Here is a 15493-nt window from a genome sequence, read left to right as displayed (position 1 = left end):
ACAGAGAGATTTTGACAAAAACTTATGAATCACAGAGAGTTTTCATAAAAACGATAGCTAGACATCCCATTTGAACACATTCACCAGTACTTAGTGTGAAGGTGGGAGCAAGGTCGGCAGTGTCTAGACACTCTTATTGCATCAACAAGAAACAGCACGGCTTCTGCTGGCCTTTGTTTTGATTAGATCTTTAGCTGCATTCGTGTATTCTTCTTGCTGAAACTACCGGAAGCCACTTAACCTACCTCATTTTATTCACAAAAGGTTTGGGGAGCATATTTGTCTGCTGGGAAAACACTAATGATCAGCTGATATTCCAACAACCACTTCTGTTGCTTTTGCCAGCAGTCTTTTGGTTTGCCAGTACAGGTTTTCTTTTTGTTGCTTTTGTTCGCATGAGTGTGGTTTAAAATTCCTTTTAAAATAATCACAGAACTGCTCAGCAGCCAAAGAAAGAAGAGATGTAAGAACCATCGCAGTATACTCACGAGTTATGTCCGCAAATGTGTGCAACACGCCCCACACACATACACACACACACACACACACACACACACACACACCGATGCCCAGAAACATGATTTCAGTTCCTCTGACTCCTCCCACTATGTCTTCCAGTTACATAAAGGATTTTTTTTCTTCCTCTCTGATTTTTTTTGACCACATTTACAAAATAGAAAATGGGGACAAGTTGTTCCCTTGGGAAAAATTTTAGGGCCTTGGGCAAAAGTCCTAGAAATTAGAAAAAGTACACCAACTCATCCTCACAAAACTCTTGAATTCTTTTAAGAACATGAAGAGTAAGCTGGTTGTCGCATCAGGTAGAGATAAACCCAGGAGACAGAGTGCAGCAACCCTAGAAGGAAAGTGGTCATCTCAAAACAAGGGTGACTACTTTTTCACTTCCACAATATGGGCAGAGAGAACCTGGACGACGGCTCTAAAGACTGGCTCTGATTTTTTCTCCCCTGTAGACTCACAGCTGCTCTCCGGCCCCTGCCCAGGCTCTCAGAGCTGTGTGACTTCCGGCAAGTCACCGAACCTCTTTGAGCTCCTGCAGGCTCTGCTGTCAAGGGAGGACACTCGTTCATTCAAAAACTGTATCTACAGAGCACCTGTGACGTGCTAAGCATGTGACCATGGAGATAATTCCAGGAATGAAACTGCCCCAGCCACCCAGGGGCTCTCATTGATTAGTGGGACAATTACAGGCAGAAAAGCAATTATAATGGAGCGTGAAAAAGTGATACAACAGGGTTGAGTGCAGGAGCTGCTGCACAGTCACAGAAAAGGGTCTTTTATTACTCAGCACGGGATGGAAAGTGATGGGTAGAGTACGAACGTCTTCCCCAACGAGGTGATGTCTAAGATGGGAACTAAAAGACAAGTTAGAATTGGCCCAGCCGAAGCAGGAGGGGATCCACGCAGAATTGACAGCACGTGCAAAGGCCCACAGGCTAAGGTGCTGGGTTACATGGTCAAGCACAAGAGGTGGGAAGACAGAGGTAGGCCACGTAGATCTGGATGTGTAGGTGGCGGGCTTGCCAGGGTACCTTGCCTGGACGAGGTGACCTCCCGAGGTCCCTCCCAGCCCTAAGGCCTGAATACCTGGTTCTGAGAGCCCAGACCATCCTCTTTCCCAGACAGCCCTTTCGCCAGAATGCCAAGTCCCTGAGTCCACTCCAGGGCATCAGGAAGTCCCAACCATCCCACGTGGGCCCTCCTCCTTCCTCTTTCTTTTCCCCTCAGAAATGACTAGGCAGTGACTCAAGGAGGGAGCTGTCCTCTGCTTGTCATTTATTGCTAAAAAAAAAACCAAAACACCAGGGCTCATATATACAATCAGTCTTCTGAGGGGACTGTCCCCCTCTCCCACCCAGCCCCTGACCTAGCTGAAGAAATGCTGGCATTATCTGTGTCCCTGTCTCCTCCAGGACACTTTAAGCTACCTGAGGGCGGACACTGTGTTTTGGTCATCCTGGTGGCCCCAGCACCCGGTACTATGCCTGATGCATAGGAGGTGCCCCGACATGCATGCAGAATTGACATTTTTCTCTCCGAAAATGAACACCCATACAGAACCCTTCCCCAAACAGCAGCTCTGTCTGAGGCCAGGGCAGGAGACCCACAGACCCGAAGTCCTGCCAACTCTCCTTTCCAGTGCTCTCTAGACGACATCTGGGGCTCAGTGCCACTGAAAACTGACAACCCTCTCGTGACACCCATGAAAAACCCCAGGTCCAAAAAAATGATACGACTTGCCCAAGATCTCTTAGCAATTGCAATACAATGTTTTTAAAAGGGTACGATGTTCTTACATGGCAGGGTATCTGTTCACCTCTATCAGACACATTGCTTAATTTTAGGAGGACATGCTTAATGTTGGCAGGTCTAATGGAAGGTTTCCTTTATCTAACCACCAATTACACCTCACCCGCAGTCCTCCTGGGATTTCCTAGGCAAGATCAAAAGTTCCGATTGATGCAAATCCATTTACGAAGATGACCAGGAAATTTTTTAGGGACTGGATATGTTTTTGATCATGGATCATTGTTTTAGGTCCATTCCCTGCTACGTGATCTAAGGCTATAACAATTTTTAAAAGAAAAGTTCAGCTCCTCAAACCTTCATATTTTTTAATGTTTTCCTTCCTTAATTCCTTCATATTTTTTAATGTTTTGATATTAAACAACTTTACTATGACATCAAAGACTATTTTTAAAGAAGCCATTTCAACCTATAACCCCTCCATCATTCTCTGTGTCCTCTTAAACTCTTTTATTCACAGATCTGTACTCTGTGCCTATATATGTATTTCATTAAAAGGAATTACCTCTAGTGTAGAAGTTCCTTAGAATCTTTTCTTTAAAAAACAAAAAACCACTTATAATGCAAGTCACTGGCGTGTTTCTGATAAATATCACAGCAAAACCCAGAAGACAAATTAAGCACATCTGGAAATTCTGGGTCTGGGACATTCAGGCCAACTTTTTCTAGCCTGTTTTACTTAATAACTCTTCTGACACTTCCCACGTCCCAGTTAATAGGAAGCAAACAAAGGAAAACGGGTGTTTTACTTAATTCTACCTGGCATCGCAAACTCTTCTCCTGAAATTTGCGAAGTTGCTTACTGCTGAGGTGTTTCAGTCAACATTTTTTCTGCAAGTGAAATAACATCTCAAATAGTCAGTCTAGCATAGTGGTTCTCACCCCAGCTTACCCAGAGATCACAGAGGAGGGAGGAAAACTTTTAAAACTACTACTGCTGGGTCCCAGCCCTGCACAAGTAGCCTCTCTGACAAAGAATGAAAGCCCAGCACCATAGTTTTCCAGTGCTCCCCAGGTAATGGTAATGCACAAATGGGACTCAGGACTGGGCTAGGATAACTCATTAGTCAAAGGAAGCCCATGGGAAATCTGATCTGGAAGGGAAGAACCCATTGTAATTAAATAAAAGAGCAGATGTAAAACTACCTAACAGTGCCGGCTACCCAGAAGACACTTAATAAGTGTTAATTAAACAAAAAAATATAACTCAAGTAATTACTCCTCCTCTTCAGTGAATTTGTCTTGTAATTTTATTGGCTTGTTTACCATTTGCTGGTTTTGCTTAGCCATGATTCATTCTATCCCTGTTAATAAAATTATAAACTTATACCCATAATCCTGTTCGATTACAAGAGCTCTGCAGTATTTCCGACAATCCTTAATCACTTATGTAATGAAATTTTCTCCCAGAACAGTGGCTAATATGTACTAAATACTCAATAAATGTTAGCTCTTTATAATAATTATTCCATAGTAGCATGATCTACTGCTTATAAATTTTAAAAAATGTTTTTAATGTAGTACTTGCAACTCTATGCCCAAGTGAAACATCTGCCTTTTACCTCAAGAATTCTCAGATATTTTAGGGGAAAGGAAGAGACTATACGGTAGGGTAGTTAACATACTGGTAAACATTCAAAATAAAAATTTTGAAGTTTTAACTAATCATCTCTTTAAGCTAACAACATTAATTATTGTTGTGTACTATATACTAGGTGGTCTTCTTCCTTTTTCAAGAAGTCCAGTTCAGCACACCATTGATTTAAGAAACATAAGATGAAGGTGAGTGAGGAGGAAGTGAAGGACTCGGGGAAAGAAAACATTATGTACTGAATAGACAAAGTGCGCCAGACTTAATACCATCTCAGCTCCTTAACCCTGTGATGTCGCCCGAACCCTTCTTAACGTGGAGAACTGGAGAGAAGCTGATTCACAGAAGAGCAAGGTAAAGATGGAGTCTCTGAAATAACAGAGAAACGATAACCAAACACTCAAGTATAAGCATGTGCCGCCTTTAAAGACAAACCACTATTTACTTGAAAAATGACACGGGTAGAGGTCTCGAATATCATTTCTGGGGATCTGGTCTACCGCCTGATTTCATATGTGAGAGAACCTGAGGCATGGAAGGAAAGGAACTTGCCTGCGGTCAGACCGTCAGATCACAGCAGAATCAGGACCAGCTACCAAGCTGCCCAACTCCGAACTACGTAGGGATGATCATTTACCTTCCAGAACCCTTCACCTGGTTAACTGCTTTCCAGGTGTCCGCTCTCAATTCAGGTGTACCCTGTCAGGGAGGCTTCAGTCTAGATGGGGGCCCCTGCTGGGGACCTCCTACCCCAGTCCTTCCCTTTCTCAGAGCACTCCTTCCACTCTACCTGAATGATGCCATCACCTATTCAACTGAGCACAGGAGTGACATCCACATGAAAACTGTGTAGGGAACCAGAGGGTCCAACTCACCCCAGGTTACCGGGAATTTCCCAGCTTTCGCAAAGCAAGTCCCGGGCAACCCAGGACGGCTGGTCACTCTAGTGATGGACACTCACAGGGTCACACAGGGTCCCACAGCCTGCTCACAATTTCCCTTCCTCAGCCATACAGGCCTGGCCCCAGAGCCCTACCTGTGCCACGTGGTCACTCTGGCTCAGCGCTGTCCAATAGAACTTTCTGCAGTAATAGAAGTGTTTTGTCCAATACAGCAGCAGCATGGGCCATGTGGCCACTGAGGACCTCAGCTCTGAGTATTGTAACTGAGTTTATTTCATTTTAATTAAATAGCCCCCTGTGGCCGGTGGCTACCATACTGGACAGCGCAGCCCCAGTTTTACCTACACAGAACCCCACTCCCCCTCTGGTCACAAGGATGAGATTTGGAGTCAGACAGAGCTAGATCCAAATCCTGACCCAGTCATGTGCTAATGTGTCCCCAACTTCTTGAAGAGGCTTGCTTCTTCCTCTCTTATCCTTAGACATTTATTATGAGACAATGTTCAGAACGTAGCTGGCCTGTAGCAGAGCTTCAAGAAACAGGATTCCTTTTAGAAACAGCTAAACTAAGTCTATGTAAAAATGCTGGGGGAAAAAATCTGATTCTGAACTGAAACGAGCACCAGTGGGCATTTCAACCAGATACAACCCGTCAGGTTTACATTCTGATTCTAAACTGCCCTGTTTGTCCAGCTGGGCTCACCATCCTGCCTTGATTTCTGTCCGAGGCCTGCAGCTAGCTGTCACTGTGTTCCATCAGAAGATGCCACCGGGCGGACTGCGGCGGAGGGGGAGGGGGAGTATTGGGTATCGAGGGGATACTGTGCCAGGTCGCGTGAGTAGGGAGGCGGTGGAAGCCTGGGGTCCCTGCGGCGCTCACCTGCGGTCCTCGCCGGCCACCGGCACCCAGGGGCGACGCGGGGCGCACTGGGGACCGCCTGGGAGCGCTCCCTGAGCGGCGTGGGGCCCTGCGCAACTGCAAAGGACGCCGCCCCTGCTTCCCCCGCGGGGGCCGGGACGCTGCGAGAGGGAAGAGGCGGCTGCGCAGCCCCCTGCGGCAGAATCCTCTCGGGAGCCTCTCCAGGCCCTAATTTAATCCATCCCCTCGGCAGGAATGGGCGGTGGGTCCCAGGAGAAGCAAGCTGCGGATCAGAATCACCAGGGGAGCTTTTTAAAAACAGTCTTCCCCAGAACTGGGAGTCGGTGTTTGCAGAAAGCTCCCAGGTGACCGTGCTGCGCAGCTGGGGACCGGTGTTTTCCCTCCGAAAGCTTGGGAAGCGATTCTGCTGGGCAGCCCGGGGTCGGGGGTGGGGTGAAGGGTGGAGTGGGAGGGGCAGAGGGAGGGGGGCACCGGCGGAGAGAAGCACTGTGAGGGCTGGAGGAAGAAGTCCTCTTGTTAATGGGTCCCTCCCTCTGGCCGCAGGGACCACAGGCCAGAGCTGGGACTCCAGCAGCTCCCCTCCTTCCCACCCACTGGCAGAGCACCTTCCGGTCCAATGTCTCCCGTGCAGCACCGGTGGGGAGGGTCCTTCCCCACTAAGCTGAGCACCCGAAGGCAGAACCCTAATCCATACCCCTCTCTGTCCTGGTGTCCCAGGGCTGGTGCTGACACCGAGCAAGCCCACAATAAACGCTATTATTGTGGCTGTTGCCTTCATTTCACCAAACGGGAAACCAGCTCCTAGACACAGTATGACTCAGCCAAAGCCTCTTGCTGCTGCGGGCAGGGCTGGGACAGGAACTCTGGGCTCCTGGGTTCATTCTCGTCTCCATGCCTCAGGCTGCTGACCATGGCCTCCCCCCCCTCACCCCCCCCCCACACACACCTTTTCCTCTTCCTCTTACAGCCAGTATGTAGGCTCTATCAGTCAGGATAAAATCTCATTTAATATTCTAAGGCTCTCATTTACAGGGCCCCACCTATCCTTAAATACAGTGGGAGGGGTCTCCTAAGAACACCTTTGGGCACTGCACAGGGGGGTGTTTTTTGCACACTATGGAGCCTGACACACACCGGTTGCCACTTAACAGCTGGGTGATCTTGGATCCGTTCCATAACCTCTCTGGGCTGAGCTTTTTCAGCTGTAAAATGGGAGTAATCATATGTCACTAAAGATGGTGAGGATATTGAGATCAGTCAAAGGGAACAGTCAGATGGGCAATCCGAGGAGCATCCCAGCCAGCAGGGAGTCCTAACACGCAGTAGGTATTATTTGAGTGGCAGGCACCATCCGTCTCATCACCTGCTGCACGCTCCAGATTCTGGCCCCCAAAAATCTCCCAGGTGAGCAGCCTCTTGCTTTATTGCCCCCTTCTCTCCCCTGGGCCAGCTGGCCCACCCCACTGCCCCTGGCCTGGCCTCTCCTCTTGGGTGCCTGGACCACCCTGGAGGACCGGTGACTGATGATGTGGCTGGGGGCACCCTATGCCGTCCCTACCCCACCCCTCGAGCCCCCCCAGAAATAATAAACAAGAAGTACATTTTTCTATTCCTCAATCCAGACTTCCTTAATTAAAATCAAATATTTGCACACTCTCCAAGGCCTATAAACCTGAATTGCGCACAGGGAAAAAAAAGAAAAAGCTCAGGTGCAAAAAGAGTGCGTGTGGGCAGAGGTGGTCTAGGCAAACCTCAGAGGAACAGCCTTGAACAACTGCACAGAGCCAGCTGACAGCGTGGGCTGAGCAGGGGAAAGCCGCCATTTCCAGAGCAGTCTCCCCTGCTTTTCTCAGTCGACCTCCTCAAAAATCAATGGCACATTCGCTCTGTGAAAGGCCCACTGAACATCATGTGAGGGCGTGCGTTTGCACAGGGACAGAGATGGATGGAAGCGAGGAACATTCTACTCCAGCCCCACCCTGAAAGCTGCTTTCAAACCAGCAGGAAGTGCTGCCTCACACCAGCATGGTTGCACCAGTTGTTAAAATACTGAAATACTTCAAACAGGTTGGGAAATAATTGCTGTGCAGAGCCCTCTCCCTAAGTGGCTCTCCTCCACGGCTGCCAGACCTCCCCCAGGACCCAGCAAGGAAAAAGTTACCGTCAGGCACTGTGGAGGCTTCCAGAAAGTACTCTAAGGGTTGCCCAATGTTAAACATTCTGACCACCACCCCTGGGCACGGGTAAGGGGCGTGAAGAGTGCAAACAAAATTCTGAGGGATTCAGAGGAGGGACAAGGCATCACCACCAAATGTTTGCTGGAGGGAGAGGGAGAGGAGGAGAGAGATTGATTCATGTGGCAGTGGCACGGAGGGACAGGCCTCGGAACCACCACACCTCCTTCCCTCCAGGACACTCACTCCATCAAGTTCAGGTCACCACTGAGGCAGGAGTCTCCCTAACTGGGCAAAAGGAACTTAGCACAGAGCTCCCGATGATGCACAGCTGACGTCTTGCCTGCCCAGCTTTCATGCCCCTTCTAGCAATGGCACCCAGGTTTCTTATAGAGCATCTTCAATCCTCCCCTCATGTGCTCCAGGGGCCAGCATGTTAACTAGGGGAGGGCACTCAGCACGGAACCTTCTGGAACCAACAGTTGGTTCCAGAACAGGCATGTGACCCTAAGTGGCCATAAGAGTCCTCTTGAGATTCGAGAATGGGCATGTGACCCTAACTGGCCAATAACAGCTTTTCCTAGCACTTGGGCAGAAGCCACTGGAAAGAGGTACCTTTGCCCCACCCCACAGGGTAGTTAACATGACAGCATGTAGGCCTGAATGCAAGCTGCTGGCAGCCTCTTGCCGTCTCAAAGGGAGAGACCACCTGAGAAATAGGGAGGGAGGAAAGCAGGGCCAAGAGACAGAAGCCAGCATTGGTTTGGGCCCCTGGACCAGACACGCCTGGCTGTTTAGTGACTAAACATAGTCAATTATTACTTTTTTTTAACCCAGGCTACTTTGAGTTTGGTTTCTGCCACTTGCCACCCAGAGCACTGACTGATACCATCCTCAGTGGGTTAATGAGAAACTGCTGGTTGCTACCAGGCCCCACTTCCTGCCCTGGCAGCCATTGCATCTGACTTGGTGGCTTTGATGGCATCTGAGAGGCTGGTTCCAGGCCCCAAGCCCTCTGCTTTGTGGCCACAGAGCATTGGCCTGTCACTGTGGAGCCCAGAATCAAGTCCCTCACCCTCCACATTGTCACTGGTTACCTTTTTCAACACACAAAGCCTTCACTCGCTCCGCACTGCCTACCGATGACAATGCAAGGCCCTTTCACACAGCTTACAAGGCCCCATCACCTGGCCCCTACGACCTGTTCTCCTCTACAGGAGAACCACACAGACAAAACCTCTCCTAGCCCCAGGCATTCGCACATTCCACCTATAGGAACAGTGTTTCCAAAAGGTAGGTGTTTTTACCATCCCAGTTGCCACCATAAGCTCTTTGAGGAAGAGGGGGACCCCCCTCCATATGACCCCACACACACGCGTATGTTCTGTAATCCACTCCTGCCCACTGAGGTCAAAGCCCCACTCCTCATAGGGGTGATGTAACCGTTGAAAGAACCTCATAAACACAGCCCCCTCCCCATGACAACCATAAAGGTCCTCCCAGAACCTTCTAAGACCCACCTAAGACAGAAAGAGGCTCTAAGTTAAGCCTTTGTGATGTACATTAAAGCTTTTCCCCACCTGTTTTCATTGAAAAAATGGCCACCTGCATAAATTACACCCAAAACCATAGGAAAAAGTCTATGGATAAAACTTCTCTTGACACAGAACAGAAACTGACAGCATTTATAACTGCAATGTGCCCAGAATTAATTTCTAGATAGATGTGAGGGATCGTCTGGTACGACCTTCCCATTTTACAGAAGTGGAAACTGAGATTACGAGAAGTGAAATGACATCCCCGGGTCACACAGTCAGGAGGCAGGGGAGCCAAGACAAACACCAGGATCTCTGCTTTCCCCCTCTAACACTTGTAAATAAATGTACCTGCTTGTTGACATATTTTATTACAACCCTAATTAATACATGCTCACTGAAAAATGGAAGCCACACAGCAGTTCTGCATATATTTTCTGTTCTTTGCACATCTCACTTGGTGTCTGAAAAATGGGGTCTCTGTTTTCTGGCAGAGCAACCAGAGCCTTCCAGCCCTTAGACTTCATGTGGTTTCTCACCCTCTCGAATGCCCGTAAACAAGACCAACACTGGCAACACAGATGGTAACAGCTGCTGGTTGTGCAACGAAAGGCAGTCAGGCCCTACTTCCTTGGCGGCCGTGGTGACTCTGTAGAAATGTCTATTCTCTCCTGGGCCCAGCAAGCCGTTGTGAGGACGTTCATTCATGGCTCAGTGTTGTATTTTGCTGTTTATATCTCATTAACCTCCAAAGAAAAGACACCTTGCAAGGTGACAGTGACTTCAGAAACAGCCTGGAGTTTGAATTTCTGGCTGCTCCTTTCACTCACCGTGTGGCCTTGGACAGGTCGCTTAGCCTCACCGAGCCTCAGTTTCCTTATCTTCAAAAATGCCAGTCACACCATCCCCTGAACAGAGTCCCTCAAGCTTCACTTTAGGGCTCGGCCACTCTGCTGCCCAGGTCATCACGTCGGATTGGCTGATCTTTTCCCTTCTGTCCCCCATCAACTGCCCAACTTACAGCCAAGATCCTCAGAGACAGAGCTCAGCCCGGTCACTGCATCCCGTCCACACCCCTGCCGGTGCAGGGTCAGGTCCTAGGTGGCTGCCTGCCTTCCTGTCCGGGGACTGACTGTGCCTTGCTCAGCTGCCCACAAGGCCCTGTCAGTTCCGGGCTCCTGCTCTACCACCTGGTGATCCAGGTGTGGTCTGGAAGTCCCATGGTCAAGGTTCTCCTCAAAGGCCTGGAAACCTCCGGCAGGCACCATAAAATTACTTACTCTTTGCCTCATGGGATCAAACGGAATTTAAAATCACTGAAGTCTCTATGGTCCTGTCCCACATGCTGTCATAAATAGAATATGTGATGCCTGCAAGATTCCTTTCCTGATCTCTGTTCAAAATTAAGCTTGTGTTCTGTTGACTGTTGTCACTGAGGAATAGAGAGGGGTGCGCTGCCCATTGAGTCTGGATTGAATAACCAGGCTTTCCATCCGGATCTCATCCCTGCCAATCACGCTCCCTTCCCATGGCAGGGTCAGGGCCCCTCCCCCACCCCTTCCAGGTAGACATCTATCATCCACCTCCAGACTGAACCTTCTGTGTCTGCTCTCAGTCCTGCCTCCTCTCAGTGAGGAGTCTAGACTTGCTCAAAAAAAAGGGGGCAAAAGCGGAACTGACAAGCAGAAGCCGGAACCCGGGAAGTGGTGTGCCCGTGTGGTGCCAGACCTGCTTGGGGAAAGAACAAAGGTATGGGCAGTGATGCCCCAGGCTCGTGCGAGTGTCTTCAGACCTAAACTTTCTGCCTCATTTTTTGTGTACGTTACAAGCACCAATATCAGGCCTCACCCAATGCCCAAATCCGAACTTTTGGCCAATACCCGAAACAAACCTGGGGATAAGAGAATGTAGGATGGATTAAGGGTCATGGGTTTGGAACCTTAATAGACTATTTAGGCATTGCATTGTGAGGCTTATACTGGGGATGGTGAGGGAGAGGGACAGAGGAGAAGCTGCCAGAACTGCTTCGTTCTTCAAAGCCCAGAAAAGTGAGCAGCTTTTCGCCTCTTCTTTACCTCCTGCTATAGCCAATTACAGGTAGTGGAAACAGTACCTTGAAAATGTTCTCCAGGTGTGCACGTATGAACAGACATGTGCCCATGCATGGGTGTGCATACACACAGGTGTGTGCTCTGTCAGTCCCTTTTGCTACCCGCCATCCTCGGAGAATTAAGAGCCAGTGCAGGGGGAGCCCTCATAAATTGCTAATGGACTGAAAAATAGTGCAGCCGCTTCGGAAAAGAACTTGGCAGTTTCTCAAAGAGTTAAACACAGAACTGCACACAACCCAGCGAATCCCAATCCCAGGTATCTGCCCAGGACAAATGAACACCTATGTCCACACAGAGACTTGCACGCAAATCCTCACAGCAGCATTATTCATAATAGCCTCAAACTGAAAACAACCCAAGCGTCCATCAACTGGTGAGTGGAGAAACAATGTGGTATATCGACACAATGTGATAACAAAGTACTGAAGCCCTTGACAACGTGGATGAACTTGGAAAATGTTATGTTCGGTAAAGGAAGCCAAGCCCAAGACACCACAGATTATGATAGGGAAGCCCCAAAGGCAAGTTTAACAGGCAAATTTACTGAGACAGAAAGTAGACTTGTGGTTATCTAGGGCTGAGGACAGAGATTATCTGTAAGTGGACATGAAGGATCTTATTGGGGTGATGAAAATATTCTAACACTGTATTAAAATATTCTAAACCTGTATTATGGTCATGGCCGCACTCCTTGGTAAAGCAACTCAAAATCACTGAATTGTACACTTGAAATGGATTTTTATGATACATAAAGTAAACCTTGTATGAGTGTCTCCTTGCTGCTGTAACAAAGTACCACACATGTAGTAGTAACTGAAAATAACACAAATGTGTTATCTTATAATTCTGGAGGTCAGAAATCCAGAATAGGTTGCACTGGGCTGCAGTTCAGGGGTCAGCAGGACCCTCCAGACGCTCCAGACGCTCTAAGGGACAATCTGGTAACCAGTTCTTGAGGGCTGTGGCATTCCTTGGCTTGTGGCCCCTTCCTCCATCTTCAAACCGGCAGTGCAGCATCTTCAGGTTTCTGATTCTGAGCCTCCTTCCATCACCACACCTCCTTCTCTGACTAAGAACCTTCCGTCTCCCTCTTATAAGGACCCTTGTGATTACAATGGGCCCACCTGGAAAATCTTTCCATCTCAAGATCCTTAACTTAGTCACATCTGCAAGGTCCCTTCTGCCATGTAAGGTAATGTATTCACAGGTCCTGGGGATTAGGAAATGGACGTCTTGGGAAGGCCATTATTCTGTCTACCATATACCTCAATAACGCTGTTACAAAAACACAAAAAGAGCCCGTGTAGGGTGTGGCCAGCAAGTAGGGCTCACACGGTGACCTGTCTGGAACTCCCACCGCCAAAGCAGCCCTTGGAAGCCCTGTCCTAGGACATCACGTGAAGCATAAATGAATTAAAAGTGTCCTCATTTTGGCTTCAAAACCTAGGAGGGAATGAGGCAAGAGAAGGACAAATCCTGGCAAGAAGACCCAGAGAATTAGTCAAGTTCAAGACGAGGGAGGCAATGAGGGGAGAGTGGGAGAGATGCCCTTAGTTTTCACTGACTTGACCACCCCCAGCCTGATTCCCCCCACGCTCCATGGTCGATTCCAGGGAAAAAGAGAAGTTGCAGGCCTGCAGAGAACTAAGTCTCTTGATGTCCTGAGATTTCCATCTCATTGATTGTTTTCAAAGAAGCCAAAGTAAGTCAGTGCCCAGACGATTTCTGATTTAGGCAAGCACCTAAATCAATAGATAGGAGCCACTCTGAGCCACTCCACGGCCAGACTGTCCTTATCAAGGTAACAGAGGAGAGCAGGCAGGACTCCCTTCTCTAGAAGCAGGCCTGACGCCCTCTGTCTGTCACCCCTTGTGGTGAACACGGCTGCGGGCCACCTCACTGCCTGGCCCTCCGCAGATTTAGGGCCCTTCCCAGCGTGTGAAAACGGTGTTTTCTCCTCCATCTCTTCTACCAGTCTGTGTTCTCCCCAGTGCTTACCACAGGGTGGGCACAAAGTAGGTGTTCAGTTAACACACGTATACACAGGTGTATACATACTGTCGGAGTATGTTATTTTTTTCCTGCATGTGCATGTTTTACATCTATAAACAGGTTTTTATTTGTAGCACTGTCAGTATTCGAGAAATGCTTGTTTTCATATACGTGTATAAAGCATGTTTTTGAACATAGGTGTTCAGTAAATGACGATTTCATATATAGCTATATATGTTTGTGTGTGTATATGTATTCATATATGTACATATATACGAAGGAAGGAACAACACGTGGTGAAAAGGCAGAATAGGCTGAGCAGCGGAAATGAAAACTCCAGGAGAGCAAATACGATGCCTCTTTTGTTGGTCGCTGCATCCCTGAGCACTATGCTGGCCTGGTACTTGCCTGTGCTCAATAAATACTGGTTGAAAGGATGAATCGCCAGCCCAGCTCCACTCAATGAGCAGTGACTGAGCAAGTCCTTACAAGTGCCGAACTTCACACCAGGCTCTAGGGGTCGAGGTGAATAAACAGACAGATGTGGTCTCTGCCTTTGGGGGTGTGGGGGGGAGACCTAATAAACAGGAGTGCAAACCGCACACACTACCTACTAATGGAGAGGAAGGCTTTGAAGGGAAGGAAAAGGGTTTCGAGATGGAGTAAAGAGATCTATAGGCCTGAAACTGAGGAAGGAGGTGTTGCCTTGCAAAGAGGCAGGGATACAATATCAGGCAGAGGGAATCACATGTACCAAGGGTGGGAAGGGCTCAGTTCTCCAGAAAACAGAAAGAGGCAGGGGCTACAGCCAGCGTGAAACGGCAGAGAGGCAGCCGGGAGCTCAGGGCCCGGGTCCTCTGGAACTTGGGTTTTGTTTCCTTTTTAAATGACAACAGGAAGCCCTTGAGGGTTTTAAGCTGAGGGATGGTCCGATCTGATTTACATTTTCAAAAGATCTGGAGGGGGCAATATGAAGAATGAATTGGAGGAGGTGAAAAATGTTCCCCCCTCCCCAGCACCTTGCCCATTTGTCAAAGAGAGAGAAGTGACCCTACTGGCCACCCTTGAACAGCACTCAGAAAGATAACACATGACTCTGCTATCATTGATTCGCTCTGTTTTTCAGACATTTAATGAGCACCTAGTATGTACCAGGCACTGTGATAAAAAATGCCGGCGACACTAAGATAAAAGGGACATAGGCCCTGTCCTCCAGGAGCCTAAAATCTCTCCCGTTCAAGAGCAGTCAGTGTTGCACAGACTGGAAGAATTTAACTCAGACCAATAGTTTTGAAAGGGGGCAGAGATTCAGAGCTGTGGATCCACAATGTCCTTATTTCCTCCTTGCTTTATCATTTATTTGTTTACACCTTGCCTCCTTCTAGAAGAGATCTGAGAGAGCATGCAACAAAAAAAGGACCGATGAAGATAATAAAGAGAAAAAGGAAATAACAGGGGAAACAAAGCAAATACTGCTTATATCGGCTGTGATTAAACATAAACGTGGCTCTGAGCTTCCTGGCAGCCAAGGCAGAGAGGACTACAGAGTAAAGAGGTAAAACAACCTTTCCTCTACGTGAACACAACTTTTCCTGGCCGCCCCTAAACTCCAAAAATCAAAAATGGGGACTATGCTGTTGGGCCCGCCTGGGGTGAGCAGGGAGGGGTGCCCTTGTGTAACGGCCGCTCTAGTAATTCCTGCCCAACTTCTTCCCTTGTAAATGTGTCCTCATGTAGCTCTCCAGCGACCAAGCTAGACAGCGGCATCTCTTGCTAACTGTATCTTTCACCCTCCCTACCATGGACTTCACACACATTAAATGAGTCACAAGACCTATCCATACCATCCCCCAAACAGTTCTCAAACATTCATTCTCTCCTTCCAATGTCCAGCACCATTGCCTGCCCACTGGCTACCCAGCTACCCAGTCTCAGAAACGACCTCCTAAAGGTACCCTGCCTCTAGGTTGGCTCTGTTCC

General features: G+C 48.4%; 1 protein-coding gene across 5 annotated transcripts in view; it reads right to left on the bottom strand.

The window, feature by feature from the left end:
- CYRIB (CYFIP related Rac1 interactor B) overlaps positions 1-15493 on the bottom strand; it is a 130871-nt gene that overhangs the window by 94902 nt on the left and 20476 nt on the right. The gene's annotated exons all lie outside the window — the stretch shown is intronic.

Source organism: Rhinolophus sinicus, chromosome 6, assembly GCF_057876585.1.
Source record: "Rhinolophus sinicus isolate RSI-liver-muscle chromosome 6, RSI-T2T, whole genome shotgun sequence".
In the NCBI taxonomy this organism is placed as follows: domain Eukaryota; kingdom Metazoa; phylum Chordata; class Mammalia; order Chiroptera; family Rhinolophidae; genus Rhinolophus; species Rhinolophus sinicus.
The sequence above is the reverse complement of the archived record's forward strand: the minus strand, read 5'-3'. Positions and strand labels throughout refer to the sequence as shown.